The following is a 15,246-nucleotide window of genomic DNA, read 5'->3' as shown; positions in this document are numbered from 1 at the left end:
CATGAGCCCCACAAACAAGAAACATACATACATACACAAATACACAAGAACATATGTACAAACAAGAACAAGAAGGTTTAGACCCCAGAAGGTACAGACTACATACAAACACAAGCCTACACAATCATGCATAAGTTCTCCAAAATCATTCATGCTTATTCTAACACTTTTTCTCCATTGCCAAGACCCACTCTAATAAGTAAAACTTTTCTGGATGTTAGAAAATTTGATATAAAATGAATTACCGATATGCTTACCTCAGCTGCCAAAAAGTCTGCTTATAATTTGATTTGCTCTCACCCACCATGTCGGTGAGACTCCATGTATTTTCATCGGAATACACACTCATGTGTATCATATAAAATTTTGGAGAATATTTTTGGGGCACGGCCAACCCACCTATGGTGGGGGGACCAACAAATGAATGACCTCTAAATATGAGGACCCCACTTTTAATTTTCTTTTTCTTGTAAGGATATTTATTTATATTAAAATACATATCCATCTAACTATAAACCACTTGTGGAACAATAAAGACATAAAAAATAAAGATTACTTGCATTACCCCTATAGGTTGTGCCCAAAAATCTATTCCATACACTTTTAAGTTGTAATTTTTATTTTTATTTTTTGGAGGCGTTTATTTTGTCATTGTTTCCGTCTTTCCAAGTTGTCTATATTTACGTTTAAATATATCGAAGGGCTTGGATCATCAATTTAAAATGATTTTTGGGCACTGCTTACTTATTTATGGTGGTACAAACAATTGAATCACATCTAAAAGTGAGGGACCTATGCAGGTACGGCCTCAAGCCCGGGGCTAGTAGGGCCTAGCAAATCCAGTGGAAAACACCATCAATGGTGAGATTGGCTGCCTTTCATGGGTTGAATAAACTCTGTTACTCTGCTTGTACAGTTACCCTCCGGGGGGAGGGGGGGTGGGGGGGGGGGTTGTGATTAGGGCCAAGATACATAGGTCCATTGTATGTAATCACATCGGATATACCTCAGATGACCAATTGTGAGCTTTAAACTGACAAATAAGTGCAACTACCCTGCACATTAGAGAAAAAACCTTCAAATATCTCTTTATCTACCAATCACTAGAAAATGATAAGAAAGAGAGTTCTTAAACTGACCTTACTAGCCACTTCCAGTTGTCCTGAGTGAGAATTCCTGAAAAAACCTTCAAATATTAGTCTCTCAGCTGCTTGAATATTCGAGTTGTCGTGAGTGAGATTTCCTGAAAATAGACGAAAAAAGGAGAATTAATAAGGAAGTGAGAATTCCTGAAAATAGAAGAAAATTGACAATGCACGCCAAATAAATTTCAAGACTAAGAATTAAATATCGTCAACATACCGAGCATGATTTTGCCACTGAAACTCCTTCCAATTCGGCTGTGAGCTTTGCTGCTAGACTTGGGTACTTTTTTGCAAACCACTTTCAGTTTATTCCATCTTTCAGTTGGGACTCATACATATATTAACTCACACACATACCTTCCACAGTGTTACATAAGTTGTGACTCATAGAAGACATACACAAGCCCCACAAACAAGAACATACATAAGTTGGGACTCATACATACATACATAAACCACTCTCACATACCTTCACAGTGTTACATAAGCTGTGACTCATAGAAGATGCATGCATGCATAAGCCACACAAACATACATAAGTTGTGACTCAAAAGAACCTAGTGTGGTGCTTTAGGGGTCTCTCCATTCAAGCTTGTTCTACAACTTTTTCTCCATTGCCATAATTCTCACTGATCTAGAATTCCCACAAAACAGGACCCCCCACCTAATAAGTAAAACTTTACCTCAGCTGCCCAAACATAACTCTCACTGATCTTTGAGTCTCCTAGTATGACATACATAAGCCCCACAAACAAGAACATACATAAGTTGGGACTCATACATACATAAACCACTCTCACAAACCTTCACAGTTACATAAGCTGTGACTCATATAGAAGATACACACATGCATAAGCCACACAAACAAACATAAGTTGTGGCTCAAAAGAACCTAGTGTGGAGCTTTAGGGGTCTCTCCATTCAAGCTTGTTCTACAACTTTTTCTCCATTGCCACTGATCTAGAATTACCACAAAACAGGACCCCACCTAATAAGTAAAACTTTTCTGGATGTCGGAAGATTTACCTCAGCTGCCCAAACATAACTCTCACTGATCTTTGAGTCTCCTTGTAATTGATTTGCTCTCACCCCGATGTACCGCACCTTTGTCTTTGGGTCCATGTATTTACGTCGATATACCCACTCTCGCATAAAAAAAATATCATTATCCAACAAATCTTCACTAATAGAACAATATAGTAGATAAAAAATAAAGATTACTTGCCTTACACCATAGGTCGTGCTCAAAAATCAAAGGATCATTATCCAACAAATCTTCACTAATAGAACAATAGAGTAGATAAAAAATAAAGATTACTTGCCTTACACCATAGTTCGTGCCCAAAAATCTTTTCCAAAGGATGACCCTGATTTGTGTAATTTGTATTTTTTTTTATGAGGTTTTTATTCTCATTTTTTAAAAACTTTCTAAGCCCGTCTTTGTTACATTTAAATTTATCTAAGGGCTTGGATCATCAATTTAAAAGATTTTTGTGGAGGCTTTTAAGTTGTATTTTTTAAATTTTTTTGAGGTTTTTATTGTCATTTTTTCAAACTTTCCAAGCCGTCTTTGTTACATTTAAATTTATCTAAGGGCCTGGATCATCAATTTAAAAAGATTTTTGGGCACTGCCTACCTAGGCGCCACTTACAAAATAATAGACAAAAAAATAAAGATTACTTCCATTCCCCATTATCGATATAGGTCATGTCCCAAAAATCTTCTCTTTCAGATGATTTTAACCCTCCTTCGATTTGTGGGTATTTTTTTTATGTTATCATTTTTTTTTTTGTGTGCAGATTTTTATGTTGTTGTTATTTTGAACTTTTAAGAGTGACATGAAATTTAAGGGTTTGAATCATCACAGGTAGATGATTTTTGGGACACAACCTACCTATGGTGAGGAACAAAAATGCATGGCATTTTAATGTGAGGGCACACTTCCTTTTTTGTTGGGCATGTATTCATATTGAGGTATACATTCCACATACCTCACAGCTTGTGAGCTTTTAAGTGACAAATAACTGCAACTACCCTACACATCAGAGAAAAAACCTTCAGATATTAGTCTATCATCTGCAAAATCACTAAAAAAGATGAGCAATAATAAAGTTCGAGCTTGTGAGCTTTTAGTGACAAATAACCGCACTACCCTACATATCAGAGAAAAAACCTTCAGATATTAGTCTATGATCTGCAAAATCACTAAAAAAGATGATCTAGTTCGTAAACTAACCTTAGTTTTTACTCTCAGCTGCTTTCAAGAAGTTGTGAGAGAGAATTCCTGAAGATAGATGAAAAAGGAGAATTAATAAGGAGGAAAAGGGTACTTGAAATTGCGCCAAATAAATTTCAAGACTAAGAATCAAATGTCCTCAACATACCGAGGAATGATTTTGCCGCTGCTGCGACTCCTTACAATTCAGCTGTGAGCTTTACACAAGAACATATGTACAAACAAGAACAAGAAGGTTTAGACCCCATAAGGTACATACATACACAAGCCTACACAATCATGCATATGTTCTCCAAAATCATTCATGCTTGTTCTAACACTTTTTCTCCATTGCCAAGACCCACTCTAATAAGTAAAACTTCTCTGGATGTAATATGAGGACCAACCCACCTATGGTAGGGGGACCAACAAATGAATGACATCTAAATATGAGGACCCCCACTTTTAATTTTCTTTTTCTTGTAGGGATATTATTTATATTAAAATACACATCCATCTAAATATAAACCACTTGTAGAACAATAAAGAGATAAAAAATAAAGATTACTTGCATTACCCCTATAGGTTGTGCCCAAAAATCTATTCCATACGCTTTTAAGTTGTAATTTTTATTTTTATTTCTTGGAGGTGTTTATTTTGTCATTGTTTCCGTCTTTCCAAGTTATCTAAGGGCATGGATCATCAATTTGAAATGATTTTTGGGCACTCCCTACTTATTTATGGTGGGACAAACAAAGGACCTATGCAGGTACGGCCTCAAGCCCGGGGCTAGTAGGGCCTAACCAATCCAGTGGAAAACACCATCAATGGTGAGATTGGCTGCCTTTCATGGGTTGAATAAACCCTGTTACTCTGCTTGTACAGTTACCCCCCTAGCTTATATGGGGCCTTTCATGGGGGGCGCTGTTGGGGTTGGGGGGTTAGGGCCAAGATACACTGCCTAGGCCCATTGTATGTAATCACAGCAGATATACCAGCCACCTTGCACATTAGAGACCAATTGTGAGCTTTCAACTGACAAATAAGTGCGACCCTGCACATTAGAGAAAAAACCTTCACTAGAAAAAAATAAGAAAGAGAGTTCTTAAACTGACCTTACCAGCCACTTTCAGTTGTCCTGAGTGAGAATTCCGGAAAAAACCTTCAAATATTAGTCTCTCAGCTGCTTGAATATTCGAGTTGTCGTGAGTGAGATTTCCTGAAAATAGACGAAAAAAGGAGAATTAATAAGGAAGTGAGAATTCCTGAAAATAGAAGAAAATTGACACTGCACGCCAAATAAATTTCAAGACTAAGAATCAAATATCGTCAACATACCGAGCATGATTTTGCCATTGCAACTCCTTCCAATTCGGCTGTGAGCTTTGCTGCTAGACTTGGGTACATTTTTGCAAACCACTTTCAGTTTATTCCATCTTTCCGTTGGGACTCATACATACATACATTAACTCACACACATACCTTCCACAGTGTTACATAAGTTGTGACTCATAGAAGACATACACAAGCCCCACAAACAAGACCATACATAAGTTGGGACTAATACATACATACATAAACCACTCTCACATACCTTCACAGTGTTACATAAGCTGTGACTCTAGAAGATACATGCATGCATAAGCCACACAAACATACATAAGTTGTGACTTAAAAGAACCTAGAGTGGTGCTTTAGGGGTCTCTCCATTCAAGCTTGTTCTACAACTTTTTCTCCATTGCCATAACTCTCACTGATCTAGAATTACCACAAAACAGGACCCCCCACCTAATAAGTAAAACTTTACCTCAGCTGCCCAAACATAAGTCTCACTGATCTTTGAGTCTCCTTGTATGACATAACATAAGCCCCACAAACAAGAACATACATAAGTTGGGACTCAGACATACATAAACCACTCTCACAAACCTTCACAGTTACATAAGCTGTGACTCATATAGAAGATACATACATGCATAAGCCACACAAACAAACAAAAGTTGTGACTCAAAAGAACCTAGTGTGGTGCTTTAGGGGTCTCTCCATTGCCATAACTCTCACTGATCTAGAATTACCACAAAACAAGACCCCACCTTACACCATAGGTCGTGCTTTAGGGGTCTCTCCATTCCCATAACTTTTCTGGATGTCGGAATATTTACCTCAGCTGCCCAAACATAACTCTCACTGATCTTTGAGTCTCCTTGTAATTGATTTGCTCTCACCCCGATGTACCGCACCTTTGTCTTTGAGTCCATGTATTTAGGTCGATATACACACTCTCGCATAAAAAAATTATCATTATCCAACAAATCTTCACTAATAGAACAATATAGTAGATAAAAAAATAAAGATTACTTGCCTTACACCATAGGTCGTGCCCAAAAATCTTTTCCAAAGGATGACACTGATTTGTGTAAGTTGTATTTATTTTTTATTTTTTTTGAGGTTTTTATTGTCATTTTTATAAACTTTCTTTTTTTTTTTGAAATGGGTTTTTAAATTTTTTTTTTTTGAAATGGCTTTTTTTTTTTTATAAAACTTTCTAAGCCCGTCTTTGTTACATTTAAATTTATCTAAGGGCTTGGATCATCAATTTAAAAGATTTTTGTGGAGGCTTTGAAGTTGTATTTTTAAAAATTTTTTGAGGTTTTTATTGTCATTTTTTCAAACTTTCCAAGCCGTCTTTGTTACATTTAAATTTATCTAGGGCCTGGATCATCAATTTAAAAAGATTTTTGGGCACTGCCTATGGTGTAAGGCAAAAAAGAAAGATTACTTCCATTCCCCGTTATCGATATAGGTCATGTCCCAAAAATCTTCTCTTTCAGATGATTTTAACCCTCCTTTGATTTGTGGGTATTTTTATGTTATCATTTTTTTTTTTTGTGTGTGGAGATTTTTATGTTGTTGTTATTTTGAACCTTTTAAGTCGTCTGTGTGACATGAAATTTGAGGGTTTGAATCATCACAGGGAGATGATTTTTGGGACACAACCTAGATATGGTGAGAAACAACAAATGAATGGCATTTTAATGTGAGGGCACACTTCCTTTTTTGTTGGGCATGTATTCATGTTGAGACATTCCAAATAATATAGGGGTTATCATATATCTCAGAGCTTGTGAGCTTCTAAGTGACAAATATAACCACAACCGCCCTACACATCAGAGAAAAAAACCTTCAGATAATGTCTATCATCTGCAAAATCACTAAAAAAAAGATGATCTAGTTCGTAAACTAACCTTAGTTACTCTCAGCTGCTTGACCATATTCAAGAAGTTGTGAGAAAGAATTCCTGAAGATAGATGAAAAAGGAGAGAATTAATAAGGAGGTAAAGGGTACTTGACAAAGCGGAAAATAAATTTCAAGACTAAGAATCAAATGTCCTCAACATACCGAGCATGATTTTGCCTCTGCTGAGACTCCTTACAATTCAGCTGTGAGCTTTACGCCAAATAAATTTCATTTTACTCCCCCACTAAGAACAAGATGGTTTAAACAACTCACACAGACCTTATACAGTGGTGTTACATAAGTTGTTACTCATACATACATAAACCACTCACACAGACCATCACACTGTTACATAAGTTGTGACTCATAGAACATACATACATTGATACATACAAAGGCCCACACAAACATACATATGTTGTAACTCAAAAGAACCTACTGTGGTGCTTTAGGGGTTTCTCCACTCAAGCTTGTTCTTCAACTTTTCTCTGCTGCAGAGTCTGTCAATGATCCCACCTAATAAATAAAATTTCTTTGGGTGTCAGAAAATTTGATATAAATGAATTACTATACGTTTACCTCAAGCTGCCCAAATCTCCCTGTATTTGATTTGCTTCTCACCCATGTATTGGCCTTTGTCTGTGTATCTTCTCTCAGGTCAGAAAACAACAAACAAAAAATCTTAATCTCAACAAAGAAAAGAGAAATTGCAAATGCAAAATTTTACAATAGACCCACCCACTTACAGAGAATGAAATAGAGAAACCATCATCATTCTAGAAGAAAAAAAAAACTAAAAAGTGTTTCGGAAAGAAAAGAGGTAATATCAATAGAGAAACCAATGAGAATTCGAAGGGCTAGCAGGCTTAAAAGATTTCAGAAGAACCAGAGAAACATAATAAACTAAAGTGTTAATGGGATACATTTAAAACAAAATGTTAGAACTTGTTGTCAAAACAAAGGAAATGTGAGAAAGTACCTCTTGTATTTGACGCCATGAAATCAAGGCTCTCTCTCTCTCTCTCTCTCTCTCTCTCTCTCTCTCTGTCTCTCTGTTTTCAACTTCTTCCAGCCTTTGAAATTCAAAACAAGGAGAGGCCAACGGTCAATTTCCTTTGAATTTTGACCATCTGATATTTAGAAGCTAACGGCTAGAAAATTCCTTTGGAATTTTGACCAACAAATGAATGACATCTAAATATGAGGACCCCACTTTTAATTTTCTTGTTCTTGTAGGGATATATTTATATTAATACACATCCATATATTTATATTAAAAAATAAAGATTACTTTGCATACCCAAAAATCCCTAACCCTTTGATTTGTGGAGGCTTTTATAAGTTGTAATTTTTATTTTTATTTTTTGGAGGTATTTATCTTTCCAAGTTGTCTATATTACATTCAAATATATCTAAGGGCTTGGATAATCTAAAAGTGAGGTAGGGGCGCTCAAGCCCGGCGGCTAGTAGGGCCTAGCCAATCTAGTGGCAAACACCATCAATGGTGGTTACACCCCCCCATGGAGATTGGCTGCCCTTCCTGGGTTGAATAAACCCTGTTTACTCTGCTTGTATGGTTACCCCCCACCTTATATGGTGCCAAGACATACTACTACCCAGGGCTCCAGACCCATTGCACGTAATCACAGCGGATAGATGACCAATTGTGAGCTTTCAACTGACAAATAACTGCAACTACCCGTACATTAGAGAAAAAACTTTCAAATATTAGTCTCTTATCTGCAAATCACTAGAAAAAGATAAGAAAGAGAGCTCTTAAACTGACCTTACCAGCCCCCACTTTCAGTTGTCGTGAGTGAGAGAATTCCTGAAAATAGACGAAAAAATGAGAATTAATAAAAGGAAGTGTGAAGGAGAGAATTAATAAGGAAGTGAGAATTCCTGAAAATAGACGAAAATTGACAATGAACGCCAAATAAATTTCAAGACTAAAGAATCAAATATCGTCAACATACCGAGCATGATTTTGCCACTGCTGCCAACTCCTTCCAATTCGGCTGTGAGATTTGCTGCTAGACTTGGGTTGACTCATAAGTTGGGACTCAAACATACATCACACATACCTTCACAGTGCTACATAAGTTGTGACTCATAGAAAACATGCATAAGTTGACTCATACATACATAAACCATTCACACATACCTTCACAGTGTTACATACATAAGCTGTGACTCATAGAAAACATACATAAGTTCAGACTCATACATACATAAACCATTCATACATGCATAAGTTCAGACTCATACATACATAAACCATTCACACATGCCTTCACAGTGTTACATAAGCTGTGACTCATAGAAAACATACACAAATAGGTTATATACATACACACAAAATTTGTGGGGCTCATACATACATAAATCATTCACACATACCTTCACAGTGTTACATAAGCTGTGACTCATAGAAGATACATACATGCATAAGCCCCACAATTAGTAACATACATAACAAGCCCACACAAACATACATACATGCATAAGTTCAGACTCACAGAAAACATACATAAGTTCAGACTCATACATACTTATGCCATTCACACAACATAGCTTCACAGTGTTACATAAGCTGTGACTCATAGAAGATACATACATGCATAAGCCCCACAAATAGTAACATACATAACAAGCCCACACAAACATACATACATGCATAAGTTCAGACTCATAGAAAACATACATACATAAATCATTCACACATACCTTCACAGTGTTACATAAGCTGTGACTCATAGAAGATACATACATGCATAAGCCCCACAAATAGTAACATACATACACACAAGCCCACACAAACATACATAAGTTGTGACTCAAAAGAACCTAGTGTGGTGCTTTAGATTCAAGCTTGTTCTACAACTTTTTCTCCGTTGCCATAACTCTCACTGATCTAGAATTACCACAAAACAGGACCCCACCTAATAAGTAAAACCTTTCTGGATGTCAAAAGATTTGATATACAATGAATTACTATATATTTACCGCAGCCCGAGGCTCCTTGTAATTGATTTTTGCTCTCACCCCCATGTACCGCACCTTTGTCTTTGAGTCCATGCATTTACGTCGACATACACTTGCAACAAAAATATATCATTACACATCCGAGTATCATATAAAATCTTCACTTAGGGCCCATTTGGATACCTCCCATTTTGTATTTGGATTTGGAATCGAGTTTTGAATACAAATTGAATAGATCCGGTAGCTCATGTAGAGGGAGGCATAGAGGGAAGGGGGTACTTCCTAGTGTGGAGGGGAGAGGTTGAGGAGCAAAGAGGGTGAACGAAACTGCCAGATCTGTGGATTTCCAATTTCTTATTTCCACAGCAAACTTAGAAATCTGATTTTTTTCACTGTCAGCTGCTGAATTAGAAATCCAAGAATTTGATCCGATCCAAATTACAATGCAAAAAGGGCTAGAAATGTGAGAAATCCAAATCAAAATCTTCTTGGCATCCAAACAGGCCCTTATAGAACAATATAGTAGATAAAAAATAAATATTACTTGAATTCCCCTCCTTATACCATATAGGTCGTGCCCAAAAATATTTTCCAAAGGAAGATGATTCTAACCCTTTGATTTGTGGAGGCTTTTAAGTTGTTTTTTTTTTTTTTTTGAGGTTTTTATTGTCATTTTATTAAACTATTAATCCATCTTTGTTACATTTAAATTCATCAAAGGGCTTGGATCATCAATTTAAAAAGATTTTTGGGCACTGCCTACCTAGCAAACAAATGAATCGCATCTAAATATGGGGGCCCCACTTTACATTTTTTAAGTATACACACACTGACACACACACACACACCACTGATGTATCATATAAAATCATCGCCACTTATAAAACAAAAGAATAATAGACAAAAAAATAAAATAAAGATTACTTTGCATTCCCCGTTATCGATAGGTCATGTCCCAAAATTCTTCTCTTTAAGATGATTTTAAACCCTTTGACTTGTGGATGTTTTTATGTTGTCATTTTTTTTGTGGAGATTTTTTATGTTGTTATTTTGAACCTTTTAAGTCGTCTGAGTGACATGAAATTTGAGGGTTTGAATCATCATAGGGAGATGATTTTTGGGACACAACCTACCTATGGTGAGGAACAACAAATGAATGGCATTTTAATGTGAGGGCACACACACTTCCTTTTTTGTTGGGCATGTATTCATGTTGAGGTATACATTCCAAATAATATAGGGGTGGTTATATACCTCAGAGCTTGTGCGCTTTTAAGTTACAAATAACCGCAACTACCCTACACATCAGAGAAAAGACCTTCAGATATTAGTCTATCATCTGCAAAATCACTAAAAAGGATGAGCTAGTTCGTAAACTAACCTTAGTTTTTACTCTCAGCTGCATGACCATATTCAAGAAGTTGTGAGAGAGAATTCCTGAAGATAGATGAAAAAGGAGAATTAATAAGGAGGAAAAGGGTACTTGAAATTGCACCAAATGAATTTCAAGACTAAGAATCAAATGTCCTCAACATACCGAGGCATGATTTTGCCACTGCTGCGACTCCTTACAATTCAGCTGTGAGCTTTACACCAAATAAATTTCAGTTTACTCCAGTTGTGACTCATACATACATAAACCACTCACACAGACCATCACACTGTTACATGAGTTGTGACTCATAGAACATACATACACTACTCACACAGGCCCACACAAACATACATAAGTTGTAACTCAAAAGAACCTACTGTGGTGCTTTAGGGGTCTCCATTCAAGCTTGTTCTTCAACTTTTTCTCCGCTGCAGAGTCTGTCAATGATCTAGAATTACCACAAATAATCCCACCTTATAAATAAAATTTCTCAGGGTGTCAGAAAATTTGATATAAAATGAATTACTATATGTTTACCTCAGCTGCCCAAATCTCCCTGTATTTGATTTGCTTCTCACCCATGTATTGGCCTTTGTCTGCGAGTCCATGTAGTTATGAATCCAATTCGAATTCTGCATTAAGGATTTTACATCATTCATCAAAAGAGAGAGAGAGAGAGAGATCCAAAATGCCAGTATGAAAATTTACCTGCAAACAATGAAACAATGTGTACATTGTTTGGGTTTGCACTGCATATTTGTAGCACCCTTTCCTACAACTGATTTATGAACATTGGATGCCCAATACAAGAAGATGGGCATATATTACTGGCATGATATATTTGTTCCAAACCATAAACATCTGAAAATTGTAGTCTTAAAATTAATCTTCTTAGCCACAACAATTTTAGATAGGCATTTGCAAGTTAAGTGCAAAAGTATCTGAAAACAGAATGCAGATGAAGAGATTGAAAAGGGAGATTATGGACAAAAGGAACTGATACTATTTGATAGATGAATAAAATTCAAGACAGAAATTAGATGCAAAGAGAGGAATGCATATATAAAATGGATTTCAATTTAGAGAGTTGAGAGCTAGGGTTTTCACAGAGCCTTAATAATCTCAGCTCTCATTTTATAATATCCTAGAATAAAAGGGTTTCTTGAAAGCCCACAAGCTCTGGTGAAATGGGTTTTGGTAGATCTGAAATGATAAAGAAAAAAACCCATTTGACAGCTATTATATTCCTCAAAATCAAAGTAAAAAATAAAAACCATGGTTGTATCTTCTCAGGTCAGAAAACAACAAACAAAAAATCTTAATCTCAACAAAGAAAAGAGAATTGCAAATGCAACATATTACAGTAGACCCACCCACACACAGAGAATGAAACATCATAAACTAAACTGTTAATGGGTTTAGAAACATTTAAAACGAACTTGTTGTCAAAACAAAGGAAATGTGAGAGAAAGTACCTCTTGTCCTTGACGCCATGAAATCAAGGCTCAAGACCTCTCTCTCTCTCTCTCTCTCTCTCTCTCTCTCTCTCTCTCTCTCTCTGTGTGTGTGTGTGTGTGTGTTTTCAACTTTCTTTCCTCTTCTTCCAGCTTTTTAAATTCAAAACAAGGAGAGGCCAAACGGTACCATCTGATATTTAGAATCTAACAGCAAGAAATCACCTTTTGAAATTGTAGCCGTCGGGTATTTTTAATTTTTATGACTTTTTTCTTGACCAAACGGTCAACTTTGTTTGAATTTGGGTGGTTTAATTTTGAGATGATCCAACGGCTTGGGGTGATTTTGAATTAATTTCTTGAAAAGGGATAGGCTACTGATGTTGGCACTACCATCTTTTGATAATTGCACTAACTCATCTTATCTTTTATTATTTATACAGCTGTCAAAGGTTTTTACAGTTTCATAAAAAGCTCGCAAAAGCCAATTAAAAACGCAAAGACAAGGATCATGAGTTCCTTTTTTAAGAAACTTGTAAAAAGTGCACGTGCCTTGCACGTGAGACGAATGGCAGGATAACAAATAGAGAAGTTTTAGACATTAAGAAGAAGAAAATCATACATGTAAATAGAGAACTGGTTCTCCTTTGTTAAATCCAGACAAATCATTATAAACGTGTCGGTATAACTAACACCAAACTGCCCAAATTACCTTTTTATGATGGCGTTCATGAGCAAGTTAAAATTCAATTATCTGATGGAACGAACAAGCTTATTCCATCATGAGCAAGTTAACCGGCCTCTCAAGCGAACTAAAACTTAAGAGGGCAATCTAGCTCAATTTTCAAATATAGGAACAATCATTTAGTAAGCAAAAACTAAGTCGTCAGCATATCATACGTAGGCAAAGAGAAGTAGGGCATCAATCCCGCCTTGAAGCACGCAATCGCCATCGGACCAACCACGGACCAAGCACGAAAGAAACGGTCTACTCAATTAGTTGGGGGGACGGGGTGCGTAAAGAGCGGTTGTTATGAAATTATCGTGGACAGTGTATACATGAGCTCCCATTTCAAAAGTAAACTGCTCCACTACTTTCATAGCTATAAAGGCATCCTTCTGATGAATGAGGTTGTTATGAAATTATCGTGGACAGTGTATACAGGAGCTCCCATTTCAAAAGTCAAGTGCTCCACTACTTTCATAGCTATTAAGGCATCTTTCTGATGAATAAAGTTCATCGTTCACGTTCATTTCATGAAATGAATCACAGAAATTGCAGTAAGAATATAGATAATAAGATTGGAACCCAAATAACCATAGATAAAATGAATTTTTTTCAATCATCCCATCGACTAAGATGTGTCTCAGTAGACTTCATTGAAAATATGAAGAAGGATATTGGTGATATAAATTCTTGATGTTTTGCAAGTGTTAAAAGAACAATGGTGATACCTCTGAATTCATGAGATAAAACTGATCATATAACCACAGAAAATTAAGAATCTTGATCTCCTCCTAATATATATATATAAAAGAGGAAACCATGGGGGGGGGGGGGGAGGGGGGGGGGGCGCGGGGGGGGGGATTTTTTTGGGGGATCCAAAGCATTCATTTGGAAGGCCCTTCAATGCATAGCGTGTGTACTCAAAAATCAAATCAATAGGATCACCCTAACCCAATCAAAGGTGGAAGGGAAAATGGACTGTGTGTCCATGTTTCTGCCCATTTTTTCCCTCCACAAATGGCAGGGTTAGGATGATCCTATAGGGCTGATTTTTGGTACACACCCGATGGAAGGGCCTTCCAAATGAATGTTTTGGACCCCCTATGGTTTATGAGCTCCTGCTCATATAAGCTTACCTGAGTAGTTGCTCACCAACCATTTCCTTTATATATAATTACACACACACACACACACACACATATATATATATATATATGAGAAAACTGTTGGTGCGCTTAAGTTGTTATAACACCTCCCATTGGTGCGCTTAAGCGGGACCCAAACATTTAAACGAATGGGAGACGTTATAACAACTTAAGCGCACCAAAAAAATGGTGAGCTTAAGCGCACCAACAGCTAGCTCTCTCTCTCTCTCTCTATCTATATATATATATATATATATATATATATATATATATATATATATATATATATATATATATATAACTGAACAATTAATTATTCAAGTTGAAAAAAGAATTGATAATTTCTTTCAAAATGAATTTTTATTGTTCAAAATGGAAAACAAATCGAACAGTAGGATTTGAGTTGCAAGTCGATATCTTAACAAGATAGTCGGTACCTTTGAGCACCCCTCTGCAATTTGGATATGTTACGTTAATCTTATCTCCTACCACCTCTTTGAATTGTATTGATTATATAATTTTAAAATAGATATAAAACCATTATAACCACTATTTGTATATAATTTTAATGCAAATAATTTTTAGAGGGTATCCAGGGAGGCCCTTAAGCACTAAACATGGGTGTATACACTGATATTAATTCTAGACACATCTCCAGGCACAAATCCAATGCAAGCCTTGCTCCCACATCAACCTCTTCATTTTGGCCTTCATAATAGGAAAGCATGCTTTGATGAAAAGAGTGTTGGTGATAAATTTGGATGTAAAAGATAAACAAACCTTTTCATACAATTTACGTTTTTCACATATGAAGGCCAAAATGACATAGTTGTCTCGATTTTCTTTAGAGAGAATTGTTATAACTGCAGTCCAAATGCTAGAAACCAAAACACAATAGATCACTAAGAAAATGCCAAAATCTATTTAAAATCAATAGTTGTGACATATAGAAATGACTAAT

At 36.2% G+C, this 15,246-nt stretch overlaps 1 long non-coding RNA gene across 10 annotated transcripts in view; it reads right to left on the bottom strand.

Moving 5' to 3' along the window:
• LOC143887558 (uncharacterized) overlaps positions 1–15,246 on the bottom strand; it is a 115,677-nt gene continuing 100,431 nt past the window's right edge. For 3 of the 10 annotated variants that reach the window (XR_013254244.1, XR_013254247.1, XR_013254245.1), the window contains 18 exons: positions 11,668–11,737; positions 11,497–11,591; positions 11,337–11,407; positions 11,122–11,170; positions 10,966–11,021; positions 10,839–10,882; positions 9,606–9,696; positions 8,576–9,513; positions 7,179–8,427; positions 6,762–7,099; positions 6,607–6,659; positions 4,700–6,521; positions 4,477–4,580; positions 3,531–3,579; positions 3,383–3,430; positions 1,363–3,181; positions 1,140–1,243; positions 1–1,055 (listed from right to left, as the gene is read on the bottom strand). This is a non-coding gene — a long non-coding RNA (uncharacterized LOC143887558). The remainder of the gene's footprint in view (positions 1,056–1,139; positions 1,244–1,362; positions 3,182–3,382; positions 3,431–3,530; positions 3,580–4,476; positions 4,581–4,699; positions 6,522–6,606; positions 6,660–6,761; positions 7,100–7,178; positions 8,428–8,575; positions 9,514–9,605; positions 9,697–10,838; positions 10,883–10,965; positions 11,022–11,121; positions 11,171–11,336; positions 11,408–11,496; positions 11,592–11,667; positions 11,738–15,246) is intronic. The other 7 variants (XR_013254249.1, XR_013254246.1, XR_013254250.1 and 4 more) reach the window with 6 other exon arrangements.

This window comes from Tasmannia lanceolata, unplaced genomic scaffold (genome assembly GCF_043159265.1).
Source record: "Tasmannia lanceolata isolate RefF3 unplaced genomic scaffold, GAP_Taslan_0.1 ptg000012l, whole genome shotgun sequence".
In the NCBI taxonomy this organism is placed as follows: domain Eukaryota; kingdom Viridiplantae; phylum Streptophyta; class Magnoliopsida; order Canellales; family Winteraceae; genus Tasmannia; species Tasmannia lanceolata.
Note: the sequence above shows the minus strand (reverse complement) of the source record. Positions and strands in the feature narration are given on the sequence as shown.